At 38.4% G+C, this 16231-nt stretch overlaps 1 long non-coding RNA gene across 2 annotated transcripts in view; it reads right to left on the bottom strand.

Moving 5' to 3' along the window:
• Positions 1 to 4868: 4868 nt before the first annotated feature.
• The window catches only part of LOC123646314, a 128536-nt gene continuing 117173 nt past the window's right edge, over positions 4869 to 16231 (bottom strand). For both annotated transcript variants that reach the window (XR_006737867.1, XR_006737868.1), the window contains 4 exons: positions 12545 to 12648; positions 11231 to 11382; positions 8365 to 8438; positions 4869 to 6148 (listed from right to left, as the gene is read on the bottom strand). This is a non-coding gene — a long non-coding RNA (uncharacterized LOC123646314). The remainder of the gene's footprint in view (positions 6149 to 8364; positions 8439 to 11230; positions 11383 to 12544; positions 12649 to 16231) is intronic.

The following is a 16231-nucleotide window of genomic DNA, read 5'->3' as shown; positions in this document are numbered from 1 at the left end:
TTAACAAGTTAGATCTTCATTCTGAAAATGATGAGAAGACTCGAAAGATTTTTAAGCTGGGAGTGGGTGAGGAAGAGGGAAAAATAATCATGTTTGCAGTTTTCACATTTAATAAAAATCGTGCTGAAAGCATTAAGCAGAGGAATTGAAGAGTTCTAGGCCAGAAGCTGAAGAGAGCAATTATAGGCGAGTATTACGTTAATTTACGAGTTAAATGAAGAAAGATCTAAATTGAGAGATTCCCAAAAGTATTTTGTCAGAAGGAATAGTAGGATTTGAATCTTGAAAATGCGGAAGAGGGCAGAGACTAGAAGTTCCCAGCTGAATATATATATTGATGCCGCTATCTGAGATCAAGAATATGGAAGGAGAAAATTTATAAGGGGGCAGTAATGAGCTTAATTGAGGACATAGTCTGGTGCCTGTGGTAGATCCAGGTGAAGATGCCCAGGAGGCAGCTGGAATTGTGTGACCCTTATTTGGGAGCGAGATCTGAGCTAGAGAAAGAGATTTGGAACCATGAGCAGAAAGGTGCTAATTTGAAGCCACACATTCGGATGAGATGATCTAGGGGAGTGTGAGAAATAAAAAAGAAGAGGCCCTAGGACAGAAGCCTGGATTGTATCCAATTTATTTTCACTTTAGTCCATTTCTCAATGGTGTACTTACTTACAAAAGTTAAAAACATATGAAAAATTACACCTCAATTGAAAAATCAGTATAGGACCTAAAGGACATGAAAAATATAATGTAGAACATACACACACACACACACACACACACACACACACATGCACACAATAGAAGTTGTGGCTGACTACATTCAATAGAGCAACTTCCTCAAAGGGTCTTGAGTGGAAACCCTCTACTTTCAGCTCAGGTGAGGAGTGGGTATGGGAAGACACAGATTATCCCTGACAGATATTCTCCCTGAAAGCCAGTTGCTAATCAGAGTACTTCTTGTATTGGTGCCTGGATAGCTAGAGTGTCCTGATGGCACTGCTTAATGGCCTGTAGTTTTCCCAGGTCATGAAAGCATCCATGATGGGAAAGATGCAGTGAGTTAAAGGGAAGTAGCAGGGCTGCAAAATGCAGCTGCCATGAAGCTGTCAGAGCAGCATGCACTTCTATGGCAATAAGGAAAGAGGATCCCAAAATTTCCTGTGGACTGCTACCATAGGCTTGATTGATAGGTAGAATTATATAGTGGTAACATGGGTATGGACAAAAAGCCAATGACCTTGTACTGACATGATCTACTTTTCTGACATGGCAAATCTCTGAAAGGCAAACTGGGTCTCACCCTTGGGTTCTCAAATGTACATTTTTCAGAGTTGGCCTAGATACACTGCAGGAGGCTTGTAAAAACTTCCAAAGCAGGGACTTTTGTGACAGTAAGTCAGAGCAGTGTTCATGTCACCCAAGAAGACCATGATTCCTTAGTCCCAGCATTCATCCAAGATGTTATTCATTGGGCGTTGGAAGATGGCCATAAAGTGCATATGCCAAACAGTCTCACAATATATTCAGACTCATCAAAGTAAGCCTGGAAGGATAGCATCGACTTGCCACCTTTCCAGGAACAATGTTACAACTGTCCTGGCTGTCAAACTTCATAAAGACTTATTCCCCATGTTCAGGAAAATCGTGATAAGGATGATAAGAGCTACCATTTATGGAGTACCTATCATGTGCCAAGCCCTGTACTAAGAACTGTGCATGTATTCGTTAATTTAATTCTCACAACAGCCCTATGGTGGATAAACAAGACTCACAGCAACTTCTACAAGGCCATATAGTTAGAAAGTAGTAGAGTCAGAAATCACAGCCAGAAATCTTATTGGCTCCAATGTCTGTGTTCTTCACTTTATTTCATATTGCCTGTTCTACTGAAAGCTGGTAAGCGTTGCATGTGATGAGCATGCTGAAGTACACTTGTCTTGCTAGAGATGGTAAACACTATTCTTTTTCTTATAAAAGAGAACCAAGACAGCCCCTGCAGGAGATGATAAATCCTCCACCATAAGTGCTGTCATACTTGAAAAGAACTTCAGTCTTGGGTTGAAAAGAAAGAACAGCCTTGGGTCTGTGGCTGCAGAAACACCAGGCTTCAGATCTACCACAAGCCATCCTGGTGATGGGCACAGAAAGTGAAAGCATAAGAAGATCTTCAGCCTTCCCATTTGAGAATTCTTACCTATATAGGGTGGAGTTGTTCAGAATTCCTGGCACAAAGGAAACAAAGGGGATGGCTCCTAGCCAGGGAACAGGAAAATGTTGGTGGCAGAAATAAACATAAAATGAATTAAAAGGTGTGTGTAGGGCGGATTTAGGGGGAAGTTAAAGTAGTGTGAGCACCCAGTGAAAAGAAGACCCAGGCATTCGTGACTTACACCTCAGACACAGGCTAAGGGGGGATATGTATTCTCTTCAGCATGTGGCCTCACAAATAAGAACAACGTCCTGGCTTGTGAGTCAGACAGAGAGCCTGGCCTGCAAAACCAGGCTTCATCCATGGAGCTCCCAATACCTCATCATGGAAGCTAGATTCCTTGGCTAGGAATACTTCTGAAATGTAGAACACCTCTTCCTGAACTGGGACCTAAGCGATAGTAAGGGTGGGAGGCCCACTGTCCCCTGTGGGGTTATAAGTCTGGACTGCCAACAGCACTAGATATACAGACATGCCTACTTACACACACACACACACACACACACACATACCTGTAGGGATGGGTTTATCACTAGTATTGTCTTTACCTGAGAATAAGATCTACCAATTCAGAAAAGCATTAAAGGTGTCAGTACCAGTTCAGTGTGAAGAGCTCTCTGGAGGCCTCCTTGGAATTCAGCCCAAAGAACTGAGTCATTCCATTCCATCTCCAGGGCAAGAGGCCAGAACACTCAATGACCCCCACCTCATGCTGAAGCCTATGGATATCACTGATGGCATTCCCATCTGCTGTCACAGCGGGTTAAAGAATACCAACAACTACAATGCACTTTGAAAACACAAAATGCCTAACAACACTTTCCTCTTTTTCTTGGAATCACAGTCTATTTAGTTTCAACAAGCAAAAAAAGGTGTCTAGAGACTTGTCTAGTCAGGAGTAATAACAATATTCTGTCTATTACTGTGGCAGTTGTCTGTTCTGCCTGTGGCTACTAAAATTGCATGTGGAAATGACACAGAAGAGTTGTGACCATTTTATTTGGCTCCTAATGGCCACCACTGAAATTCAATATGAAGTTATTATTTGATCCTGTCCACAAAAACAAATAAGAATATCACTTCACTACTACTTCCTCTAAGGGAATTCAACTTTTCTTGGAGCTCTGCTGAGAAATGAGTCCTCAGAAATTCAAAGCCTCATCTTTAAGATGATTTACAGAAATTTAAGGAACTAAGTCTTAAGATCTGGGAATGAAGTAAATACTTTTTAAAACAGTTCAGTGTTCTCATTCCATTACCAGAAATGATTACTTCTGAATGTAGAATAATTTTCCAGATTATCTTCCACAACTGTAACTTACACACTGAAAACTGGGCTTTCATTGTAGAATAGGCACTGTGACAACTGAGGTGTCTTTGATAAGTGAACTGGCAGTTCTTTTGTGTAATCAGACATGTAAATATTTACAGGAAACATCATAATTGTTTAAACATTTGAAAAAATATTCTTATCCAGAACACACACTGTAGTTTAGAGAATATTCCTGAATCATTTCTTGTGACTCGATGACCTACTAGCACATTTGTTCAACATACACGGGTGTTGATCTTCTGATTGGTTCAATTTCATTTTTTCCAAATCTAGTCAGATTTCAGATTCAACCAATTCCCTAAATTAACTTTATAATCAATTGTTACATCTCCCTTATTCAGAAAAAAGGGGGGGCAGGGGTTAGAATTCCAACAAACTCACGAGTAGGTTAAACACTCTGGAATTAAATTCTTTATTTGTAAAATAGTGTGGGTGGGCGAGGGAGGAACTCTGTAAAATTCTGTAGTACTACTAGAATTTGAAATAGGTTTTGTTTTCTTGATTCATCTCTCAACTTTTCATCCTTATTTGTCTCTTTATTGCCACTCAAAAATCCTCTCGCTTACCTCTTATTAATTCCTTTTTCCATTCCAGTGGCCTTTCAAAACTTTCTCTTCCTCTAGGTTCCTAAAATCCCCAATCATAAGACTCTACTTCTAGCTTGCTATTTTTCTCAGAAAATAGAAGCCATTTGAGATATTTTTCTTTTTACTTCCTTTCTTTTCTCCTCTGAATTCCTCTGTACTATACGTTGTATTTTTCCTTTTGCCTTTGGCTCTGGGATGAGATCTCTCTCCTCTGGCAAGCTTATCTCCTTCACCTCTACTCTTTATCATAAACTCTCCCATCTCCTTACATTCCCACCCCTTCAATTCTCTTCCTTGAATCTTTGATCCCTCCAGACCAGTCATCTCTTCTTCTGCCTACTCAGTAGACCCAGTCTTTAAATACAGACAAACAAACCAAAACCTTCTCTTGACCTTGCCTCTTCCTTCAAGTTTCCTCCTCTCATTATCCCTTCAAAGCCCAAATGATCAGAAGAGTGGTCTACCTTTGCTTTCTACATTTCTTTGCCAGCCCCTTTTACTCACAAATTCCTTCTAGGATCACAAACGACCTCCTGCATATCAAACCAACTTCATTCTCTAAAGCTTTCTATAGCATTTAATACTATTGATGGTCTTGTGCCTCCTGAAACCTCCCTTCCTTTGTTTCTTGTTGGTTTCTCTGACCCTGTACTACCCTGCTTCCCTTGCCAATATCCTGGCCATGGCTCCTCTGCTTCTCCTTCCTTCTGCACTGTGACACAAGTCTTCACTATGGTTTTAGCCTTGGTTCTCGTCTTCATACTCCCTAACTCTATCCTTTGACAATCCAGTTCTTTGGGGCTCTATTGACATTTGGATCTCCAATCCAACGGTTCTCTCCCAAGCTCCACATGCACATCTCTACCTGACAGATAACTTCACCCATAATACTAGGTAGGATTTCCTCAAAGGCACAAACCATATTTTATTAATTTCTGTACTTCAACCCCCTCCCCCATCTCCACCATCCAAAACCTGGAACAAGCTTTAGGAACTCAACATAACTTACTTAAGGTGAACTAGATAGTATTTCCCAACCATCACCTGAAATGCAATTGACACAAAATTAACAGCTGTCTGGTCTTCCACAATCCAAAACAATCCAGCCTCCCAACTTTCCTATTTCTCTTACTGATATTACCAACTTCTAATCCCCAAGACTCAAGATCTCAGCTTCAACTCAACCTGTTCTTTTCCTTGTGTCCTATATCCAATAAGTTATCATGTTTTTGATCCTGCCTTTATTATAGGTTTTACGTCTATCTACACATGTACCTTCCTTCTGTCATATCCTCAAGGCATTAATTACTTTCCATGTATTTTATTGTAATAGCTTTCAAATCAGTGTCTCCATCTCTCCTACAAACTACTACTAATCTTAATCTTCACTTAATATATGGTCTGATATATTACTTCATATCCAAAAAATTGTTAATATTTATCCCTTGCCTAGCAAATTACAAAGGTCTTGCCCTAATATCCAAAGTTCTTCATAATATGGCCCCAGAAATGTCTGTCTGCTTAAAAGGACTAGAGGACTAGAGATCTACTCAAGCTACCCCAAGAAAAGAAAATCTTTAAAGGATACTCATTGATCACTTGATAGCTATCAGAAAACAAGAAAGCTCTAAACTCAATAACTTTCTCTTTCTATCAGTGTTGTAGCTTCTCTTTTCGGTTTCCCTTCTCTCCACTGCCCTGCTTCCTCTGGGTATTCAGTTTCCATTCCCTCATAGTCTCAGCTAGCAAACAGTACAGGGTGGCCACTCCCAATACCTTCTAAACCTTGAGAACTCTCAACACTTCCTTGTAGTTTCTGCCCCACTACCAATTGGTTCAGTCTCTTAATTTCCCAATGACAGGCTTTAAGCTGTCAAAATGGCCCAGTCCTTCTTTTCATGCTGGATTACAGAAATGTCACAGAACAGTCTATGGATTGTCTGCCCTTGGATCAGATGCCCTCTCCATTCCAATCAGCTACGGCCCAGTCACATGGGGGAAGGACAGGAAGCAGGGCTGTGGGCAGAAAAGATTCTTTTAGAGAGAGGTGGGCTATAGGCAACAACTCTAAGACATACCTTTCCCTGCCTATTCTCCTACATGTACACCACAGTCCTGTCAAGGTGGAATTACTCTCTCACAAACCCATTCCATAGTATTATTCCATGCCTTTGCTCACACTGATCTCTCTACTTAGAATAATCGCTACCACCATTTTACCATCTCAAAATCTATGTCCAAAGAACATGAACGGACATAAAAGTAATTCACAAAGCAATCAATGCACAATAAGAAAAGAAAGCGATGAAAAATTATTCAAACACAATCAAGAAACAAAACTGAAAATAAGGAGCAATTTTGTTAATTAAATTAGCGAAAATAAATTTAGAAAGATTAAGGTAACTTATCATAACATTTTTGTGTCTTCCTATAAAATATAGCTAAAAGTAAATGCATTTAATTCATGTCAAAATTCCACAAAGATGTCCAAATACAAATAAAAGTAGAGCATAGATAATATCAAGAATTTTAAAAATAAAAGCACCACACCAAGTAGCTTTAAAAATACAATATGGCTGTTGGTTTTGTAAATGGCTGACAATATTGTAAAATAGTAAAACCCTTTTAGAAAGCAATTTACCAACATGAATCATTTTGGAAAACCTAAACAGGAAAACAAAATTACTTTTCAATATGATCTAGAGAAAACCACTTTTAACATTTTGGTACACAACCTTCCATACCCTCTTACTATGATCATTTTTTTTTCTTCTTCTTTTTTAAAGAAAATTTGGATCAAACTAGGTATACTGTTAACCATTTTGTTATCTTTTTTGTTTTGTTTTAATTTTTTTTTAATTTCAGCACAGTACAGGGGTACAAATGTTCAGGTTACATATATTGCCTTTGCCCCACCTGCATGTTTATTATCTTTTTTAACTCTCTATATCATGAACCTTTGCCTATGCTATTAACAATCTTCAAAAATATTGTTTTTAATGGTTGCATAGAAGTCTATCACGTGAACAGGTAGTAATAGATTTTTAACAAAAAATTGTCTAATGCTAGACTTCAGATTTTGTCTACTTTTTCATAATGACTGCTGAACTGTAAAGAATTTCCATCCTTGCATGGAAATCTTTTGTGCATACCTCTGATTATTCTCTTAAAATTCCCAGAGTACAACCATTAAAAAGAATTTTTTTAAAAAGGACTTCTAAATGTCAACTGAACCAAAACTGTGACATGATAGTAGAATATGGAAGGAGAAAAGGAAAAGGGAAGGAATAAATGGTGTAAGAAAGCTAAAGATCCCTCACCCATTGCAGGAAATCATTGGTACATACAAAGAGAAAATGTTGAAGACTAGTATAACTCTATTATTTAGAAATAGGATATAAAACAGCTAATAAAGTAGAATAGTGAACAGAAATCAGGTGTGGGAAAATATGCCACAGGATACTGCTGTATTCATTATAAGTCTTGTTCTGCTTGAATTTTTTAACCGTGCATTTATATTGGTTTGATAAAGATACAAATCAAATTAAAAAGATAAAACCAGCAGTATAATTCAGATATAAAATATAGCAGATACACAAGTTGGCTTAAGAGCCCACAGTTCTCATAATTAGATGGAAAAAATACCATTATCTATAACATATATCATTGTCAGTAAAGACCTTAAATTAATAATTTTATGAATTTTTACTGAGAATCCTCTGTAAATAAAGCACATGACTAGATGCTGTGGGAGATTCTAAGAAATACTGTATCTTTTTACTTTCTCCAGAGAGAAGACAATTATTGTCAACAGTAGAAATAGTCTCTCCACATGACTCAGCTATACAATGTTAGAAAATTGCCTATGCAGAAAACCTTCAAGTTTTCTCTCAAAAATTCATTAAAAAAATAGAGAAAAGTTAGGATACCAATTCCTCAAGGTGAAGTTTAAGAGAGCAGTGAATTTTTCTTCAGAAAAAACTCTTTCATTTTTCTACATGCTGGAGAACATGCTATAGGCAGTCCTCATCCAAATAAAAAACTGGAAAAATAACAGGAAAACTAGGATAGTGGGAATAAATGAAGAGTTAGAGGTCTTACTTCTCAAGCAACTTTCTCATAGATTTTGCCATTTGTACATGATAAATGTTTTAGCTCTTCTTAGTTCACTTTATTGTAGGAACAGGAAAAGCAAAGAGACGGAATTTTATCAAACCTCAGAATATTAGTACCTTCAGAAGAAATCATCATAATGGCACCAGACCCAAATCATTCCTCCTCTTTATGCAACAAACTTGCAGAGCACCTGTATAGTAAATAACAAATCAGATGAGTCTCCACCACCAAAAATTGTTTACTTTCTGTCTCCATATTATCTCCAGCTAGTACTCAAAACAGAGCTTTTACAGCCAGACTCCTGCCTTTGGTACCTTCCTCACAAACTTTCTGCCCTCTTTCCCCTCACTGCTCCACATTTCTCCTTTAATATCTTCCTCTCATTTTTCCTCTTCTTTCTTTCCTCAAACGTCACTTCTGGGTTTTCCCTCTCTCACTCTCCTACCACTCCACTCCTCCTCCCCAATCCACATCAAAGAACTGAGGTGAGGAAGGAGAACATTTCTTGATCTCCCTTTGTTTCCCTACATGAAGAACACAAATTTTACTTTTACTTTTACTTTTGGGTAATATTATAGAAGACATCTAACAAAAAGCCAGCTAACATTTTAAGCATAATTCAGACTAAACTATTAATATTTGTACATTTATCAGAACTTCATGAGCAAGTTTCCTTTTGCATTTGGGTATATTTATTTTGATTTTCAATGCTAAATTAAATGTATAATTGTGTTTTCCATTTCTACATTTATTATACTCTCTTTACAATGTTTTCTCTGTAGGGGCGAGGGGGTGGGGAAATGGGGAAGGAAGAGGAGGAGGTGGGTGAAAACCTATCTAACAAGCACAATGAACACTATCTGGGTGATGGGCACACTTATAATCCTGATTCAAGTATAACAAAATTGATAAAATAAAATAAAATGTTTTCTCTGGCCGGGCGTGGTAGCTCACACCTGTAATCCTAGTACTTTGGGAAGCTGAGGCAGGAGGATCCCTTCAGCCCAGGAGTTTGAGGCTGCAGTGAGCTATGATGATGCCACTGCACTCAAGCAGGACAACAGAGCAAGATCTTGTCTAAAAATATGGGGGAGGAGGGGATGGCTATATTCACACCTAATGGGTGCAGTGTGCACCGTCTGGGGGATGAGCATGCTTGTAGCTCTGACTCAGGTGGGGTAAAGGCAATATATGTAACCTGAACATTTGCACCCTTGTAATATTCTGAAATAAAAATATATATATAACTAAATTTAATTAAAAAAAAAAGAAAATGTTTTGCCTAAAGATAGTTATGTAACACCAACATCCACTTATACAGTGCTTTCTTTCCCAAAATTTACCTCTCTCTCCCAGATAGTGGGTATTCGGAAGATAAAGGTAAATATTTCTTATTCTCATCCAAGTCTCTGTACTGACCAACATGGGTCTCTATGCCAAGGAGTAAACAATATGATGTTCATTCCCTGGGAGCAGCTATATCCAAATATTATATTATTGAGTAAAGTTCAAGTTTGTGTACCATATGAACCTTTGAACTCTGAAAAATGTGACTTAGAATCCCAACAAATTTGACTTTGGAATGAACATTTCATCTTCCAGTCATAATGGAGATATTACAAGAGCCTGGAAGGAGAGGATGAGATTAGTCTATTTGATGAATAACATCAACTAAGAAATGGGAGAGGAAGCCAGAAATAGTTGGCTAAAAAGTAATATAGCAAGTATTTAGATTGTACAAGCAAGCCTCTACAGAAAATCTAAAATTATGTTCAAAATTATGCTTAAAGTATAATAAATCCGAAAATACCACCTTAAAACAGTCAAATAAATTAGGATGGTGCCCATGGGTCTAGTACTAAGACAAAACCCATCGCCACTATTTGTTGGTGAATAGACAAACTGCTGAATAGACTTACTATTATCCATAAATTTAGGGTTAGAAAGTTCTACCTTCTAGCAGAACAACTGGGTCAAACTGCTCCCACTCACAGATGTTTCTAATTCCTCTTTTGCAGTATCATGGGCTAACAAATTCATAATCAATGAAAAAAACTTAAGCAGGTCCACTATATGTTAAGTATTGTACTAGGGAATTTAGGGCACTTCTGTGCCTTACAAGATGAGCAAAAAAATCAAAATTCTAAATAGAGACAAGATTAGTAGCCTCAGGTTCCAATATGGCTTGGCAAGGTATGATTACTGATCCTATCTTTACTTAAAATTTTGACATTTTGTTCATCATGGATTTTTGCATTAATATTTTTTAATATTGTGTTAAAATGTTATTTAACATTGATTACTGAGTTTTTCAGTACCCCTTTAAAGTTTACACTCTAGATGTGACAGTTAATTTTTTTTTTTTTTTTTGAGACAGAGTTTCACTGTTGCCCCGGCTAGAGTGCCGTGGCGTCAGCTTAGCTCACAGCAACCTCAGACTTCTGGGCTCAAGCGATCCTCCTGCCTCAGCCTCCCGAATAGCTGGGACTACAGGCATGTGCCACCATGCCCGACTAACTTTTTCTATATATACTTTTAGTTGTCCAGCTAATTTCTTTCTATTTTTAGTAAAGATGGCGTCTCGCTCTTGCTCAGGCTGGTCTTGAACTCCTGAGCTCAAGCAATCCTCCCGCCTCAGTGTCCCGGAGTGCTAGGATTACAGGCATGAACCACCGTGTCCAGCCTTTGACAGTTAATTTTATGTGTCAACTTGACTGGGCTATGAGATGCCTACTTAATATCTGGTTAAACATTATTTCTGGGTGTGTCTGAGAGGGCGTTTCTGGAAAAGATTAGCATTTAAATTTGTAGACTGAGGAAAGCAAATTTCCCTCCCTAATGTGGGTGGGCCTCATCCAATCCAGTGAGGGCCTGAACAGAACAAAAGGCCAAGTGAGGGAGAACTCTCTCTCTCTGCCCGACTGTCTTTAAGCTGGGACATCAGTCTTCTACTTGCAGACTTGGACTTGGACTGGAACTTACACCATGACTCTGCTGCTTCTCAGGCCTTCAGACCAGTTCCACCACTTCAGGGTGGAACTATATGCCATTGACTCTCCTGGCATATCAACCCTCCAGCTTGCTGACTGCAGATCTTGGGACTTCTCCACCTCCATGATCACGTAAGCCAATTCCTATAAATAGTAAAGAAAGAAAGAAATCATGTTGGTTCTGTCTCTGGAGAACCGTGTCTGATACACTAGGCAAATACCTAACTCTCCTCACCCTAGTCCTGGCCCTGCTCAGAGTTTACAATCTACACCCCAGGTTGGAAAATTTCTTTTGAAAAGGGCTGGCTAGTAAATATTTTAGGTTGTGTGGCCCATGTGGTCACTAAAATACCACAGACCCGCGGTCCCCAACCTTTTTGGCACTAGGGAGCAGTTTCCGGGAAGACAATTTCTCCACGGGCCGAAGTGGGGGGCCGGGGGAGGGATGGCTTCGGGATGATTCAGGCGCATTACATTCACTGTGCAGTCAAACCTCTCTGCTAACGGTGATCTGTGTCTGCAGCCGCTCCCGGCCCCAGCACCACCACCTCAGCTCCACCTCAGATCAGCAGGCACTGGACTCTCCTGAGGGACGCGCAACGGGGATCCCTCGCATGCGCAGTTCACGGCAGGGTGCGGTGCTGCTGTGGCGGGAGAGGAGGCGGGGCTTACGTGGCGATGCCGCGAAGGGGACTGCTGGAAATACGGAAATACGGCCTGCTTGCCCGCCGCTCACCTCCCGCTGGGCGGCCCGGTTCCTAAGAGGCCACAGGTCTGTGGCCCCGGGGTTGGGCACCGCAGCCATAGCCAATCCATAAATGAATCAGTGTGGTTGCGTTCCAATAAAACTTTATTTTAAAAAATAGGTTGCGGGCCAGTCTTGGCCCACAGCCTATAGCCTGCCAAGCCCTAATCTACACTAAATCCCCATTAAGTTGTCAGTGCTAGAAAGTGAAGTAATTCTCATTAATAAATAGCCTCTAAATAGCTAAAAGCTTACCCTTTCAGAAGGTAATTTAACCAGTTTTGATCAAAATTTTTCTTAAATGAACTAAGCACATCACTGCCTCCCTTTAAAAATATTTTTAATACAGAAAAGATTTTAAAAGAAAATTTAAAAACATCCACAATCACACTATGCAACAATAACCATTATTATAATTTTGGTGGTCCTCAAATCTTTTTATACACAATTTTATGAAAATAAAGGTACTGGTCAGGGTAGGCCAGATTTTGCTGTGGTAACATGTTAACCCCCAAATCCCAGTGGCCTAACTCTACAAAGGTTTATTGTTACTCATGCTACCTGTCCCTCATGGGTTATCAGAGGGCTTCATTCATCAAGGATCAGGTTGATGGAAATTCTACCACCTTGTAGGTGCTTCTGGAACATATGACCTCTTCAGTCACCTTAAGAGACAAAACAACAGCCTAAGGGTCTCACAATAGTTCTTCCATACTGCAGCCCATAAATGACACACTTAACTTTCACCACAGCCCATTGTCCAGACCTAGTTGCATAATTACAGGTGTGGGGAGGGGGTTGGAAAAAGTCAAGGAGCTAAAATGGAATGTTTGGTGAGCACCATTCTCTTTGTCACATTAAAAATCACACTACATATACAATTGTATTCCTCTCTTTGCCCTTAAAATTATATCATAGGCTTTTCCCCACATCATTAAATCTCTTCGTAAATATAGATACAATCCTCATTGTTTCACTATTACAAATATTACTATGTGCCAGGCTTTTTCCAAGTATTTTATGTGCATTTTCTTGTTTAATTCTTACAACCAGTCTATGAGGAAGATACAATAGTATACCCGTTTTACCGTGCTGAAAACAGAGACCTAGTGAACTTAAGTAACTTCTCAAGGTCACACAGCTAGTAAGTGGCAGATATGAGACTCAAAACTGTCAGACTTTAAAGTCCATCCTCTTAACAGACAGGAGTGTGAACTAAAGGGCTTTCATCCAAGTGGGAAACACAACAATTGGTTATTGACCAGAAATCGCTGCAGGAGTGAAAAAGGATGCATCAGACCATGAGGACCTATTATTACCAATAACTTGCAGATGTTAGAAACAATAGCATCTAAAAATTGGGACCCAACAGAAGGCTTGTCAAATTTTTCAATTCTTTCTCTCTCTTTCTTCCTCTGTAAGATATTTGGAAAGATGATTAGCCTCTTTGAATTCATTAAGGTCCTTGGATTCTTGGACCATTTTGGAGGGAAGGAGACCCTAGAGATTTAATGGACTCCTACACTCTGGAAATTTAGAGCTAAGCCAAGTTTCAATTGGAAAAAAAAATAGAAGAATAGTAAACAGAAGAATCTTCTTTTAAAACTCTAACTGTATCTAATTTATTTTTATTTACTATGTGTTCTCTACTTAAAGCAAGGATTGACATGTACAGGTTTCTGTCATACACAGTCTTTAGTTTTTTTCATATATTCATGTCTTGCCATAATAATTCTACAAATTGTAGGACTCATTATTATGTGTCATCATATATCTAAAAATTCTCATTGATATAAAGGATTTATATTAAAAAGCACTAACAATGTTATCATTTAAATATTACCACCACAATTGTGTCATAAGATGGCAAACTAAACCACATATCAAACTTAAGTATGCCTGGTTTTCTTTTAGTAATAAGTTCGTTTCCAGAGTTATCATGGAGCAGATACATACATGAAAAATTTCCAATGGTCAAATTTTGTTTACTTCAAAGGTGTGTTAGTTTCCTTGGACTGTCATAACAAATTATCATAAACTTGGGTGGCTTAAAAAACAGAAATTTATTATCTCACAGTTCTTGAGGTTAGAAGTTTAAAATCAAGGTATGAACAGGGCCATGCTCTTTGTGAAGGTTCTTGGGGAGGAATCTTCCTTGCCCCTTCCTAGCTTCTGGTGGTTGCCAGCAATCGTTGGTGTTCCCTGACTTGTAGATGCATCACCCCAATCTCTGTCCTGTTGTCACATAGCATTCTCCTTGTCTGTGTGTCCAAATTTCCCTCCTGTTATGAGGACACCAGTCATTGGGCTAGGCCCCACCCTAATCCAATATAGCCTCTTCTTTAATTACTGCTACAAAGACCCTATTTCTAAATAAAGTCACATTTATAGGTACGTAGGGTGAGGATTTCAACATATATTAATATTTTGCAGGGACACAATTTAGCCCATAACAGCAGGCATAAATGTCTTCATGTCTTGCTTGGGGTGTAGGTGAGGATGGCAGATAGGGAAAAATTACTCCACCAACTCTAGCGAAGACTTTGTGTTGAGTCTTGATAAATTTTTACCAGTAGACTCTGATACTCTCACATAGAGTTAAACACATCGAGTTTCAGGTCTTGAGTGGGTTTTTGGGAGAAAAAGTGGGTACATATATAGAACATATATGACATTGTTTACCTATCAATCAATGAAAGGGACTCCAAGTTCACACAAACTGTCTTACAAACAAAAATAGTAACCAACCCATTTGAAATTTAGGAACTGCCTATAATTTTGCCCATTACTCATTTTTCTTTTTCTAAAGGCAAGGACTCTGTTATTTAATATGTACTATTTATAAATGCTACTAGAACTTAACAATAATCCCTGAACTAAATGGTTAGCAACCAACACTAACCAATACTAACAGATGGTGGTGATGATGATGATGGTGGTGAGAATTATGATGCTGCTGATAATGACAGCAATAATATATTTTTAAGAACACAATAGCCTTCTGTTTCTATCATAAGAGGTAACTTTTTAAAAGTAGATAAATGCATTCAAGTGTTTATTATTTCTTACATAATAAGTACAGATAGAGATCTAGAGCTTATTTTAAAAATAAAAAAATTAACCAAAGCTCAAAATAAATATATTCAGTAGGGAACAATAGTCTTGTAACAATGTAGCCTTAGCAGAGCACCTTGGAGTGATGAATCATTGTACTGGATGATCTTAAACAAGTTTACATATAATTAGAGAGGCATGGAAGTTAGGGGGCTGGTATTGTTGTTTTACACAGAAACCCAGCACCAGACATCTAATAAACATTCAGAGGTTTGTACTCATATTATGTAAGAATTACAACAACCCTAACAGAAAAAAAAATCTCTACTCAAACTGTAAAATGATTTTTCACTTCCATTTCTGAGTCACTTATTGCAAATAGCAAGCCAAAAATAAAAGCACACAATCAGGAAAGGAATGAAGCTAATTTTGTAATATTTAATATATAGATACACATATATATATCTTAATTTCCAGAGTAGCAAGAGTCCATTCTCTCTCACTCTCTCTAGAGAGAAAGAGAGAGATCTTATGATATGTACTTATATTAAGTATATAATAAATACATACTTATAACTCGAGTAAAATTTATAGGGAATATTCACAAATATGCACTGGTAATGTATTTTTTAGTTTTTAATCTGTATTATTAATACTGAAACCTTCTAGAGACCAAATTTTATTTTAAATTATCAAGTAGAGGAAGGAATATTTGGGGTTATATGTTATTTGATATTATTTAATATATAATATTCTTTTTTTCTAAAAATTAAAATCTTGAACAAAACTCCTGTTTCCCAAAATCCTGGCTCCTTATTGCTAGTACCCTATACCTATGAGGCATGACCCTGCTTGACTCAGATGTCTGGTTGTCCCTCTCTGATCTAAACACTGGAATTTCTTACTACTTCAAACCCTCCAATTCCCCGGGCTCCAATCCTGGGTTCCCATCCCTACCACTTCTTTCTTGAGACTGGGCACCATTAAGACCTGATCCTCTCAGCTTCAGCTGATCACCCCTCCAGTGGAATAAAATGTCAAGGAAGCTCTAACCTAAGGCCAAAGGAACAACAAACAGAACAAAACTCTCCCTTACCAGAATCAACTATAATTGCAAGATCTGAATGTATAAAGTGATGCTTCAGCTGTGTCCAGTTCTCTTCTTGCTTGCATACCTACTCTGCTGGTCATTTC

Source organism: Lemur catta, chromosome 10, assembly GCF_020740605.2.
Source record: "Lemur catta isolate mLemCat1 chromosome 10, mLemCat1.pri, whole genome shotgun sequence".
NCBI classification, from domain to species: Eukaryota; Metazoa; Chordata; class Mammalia; order Primates; family Lemuridae; genus Lemur; species Lemur catta.
The sequence above is the reverse complement of the archived record's forward strand: the minus strand, read 5'-3'. Positions and strand labels throughout refer to the sequence as shown.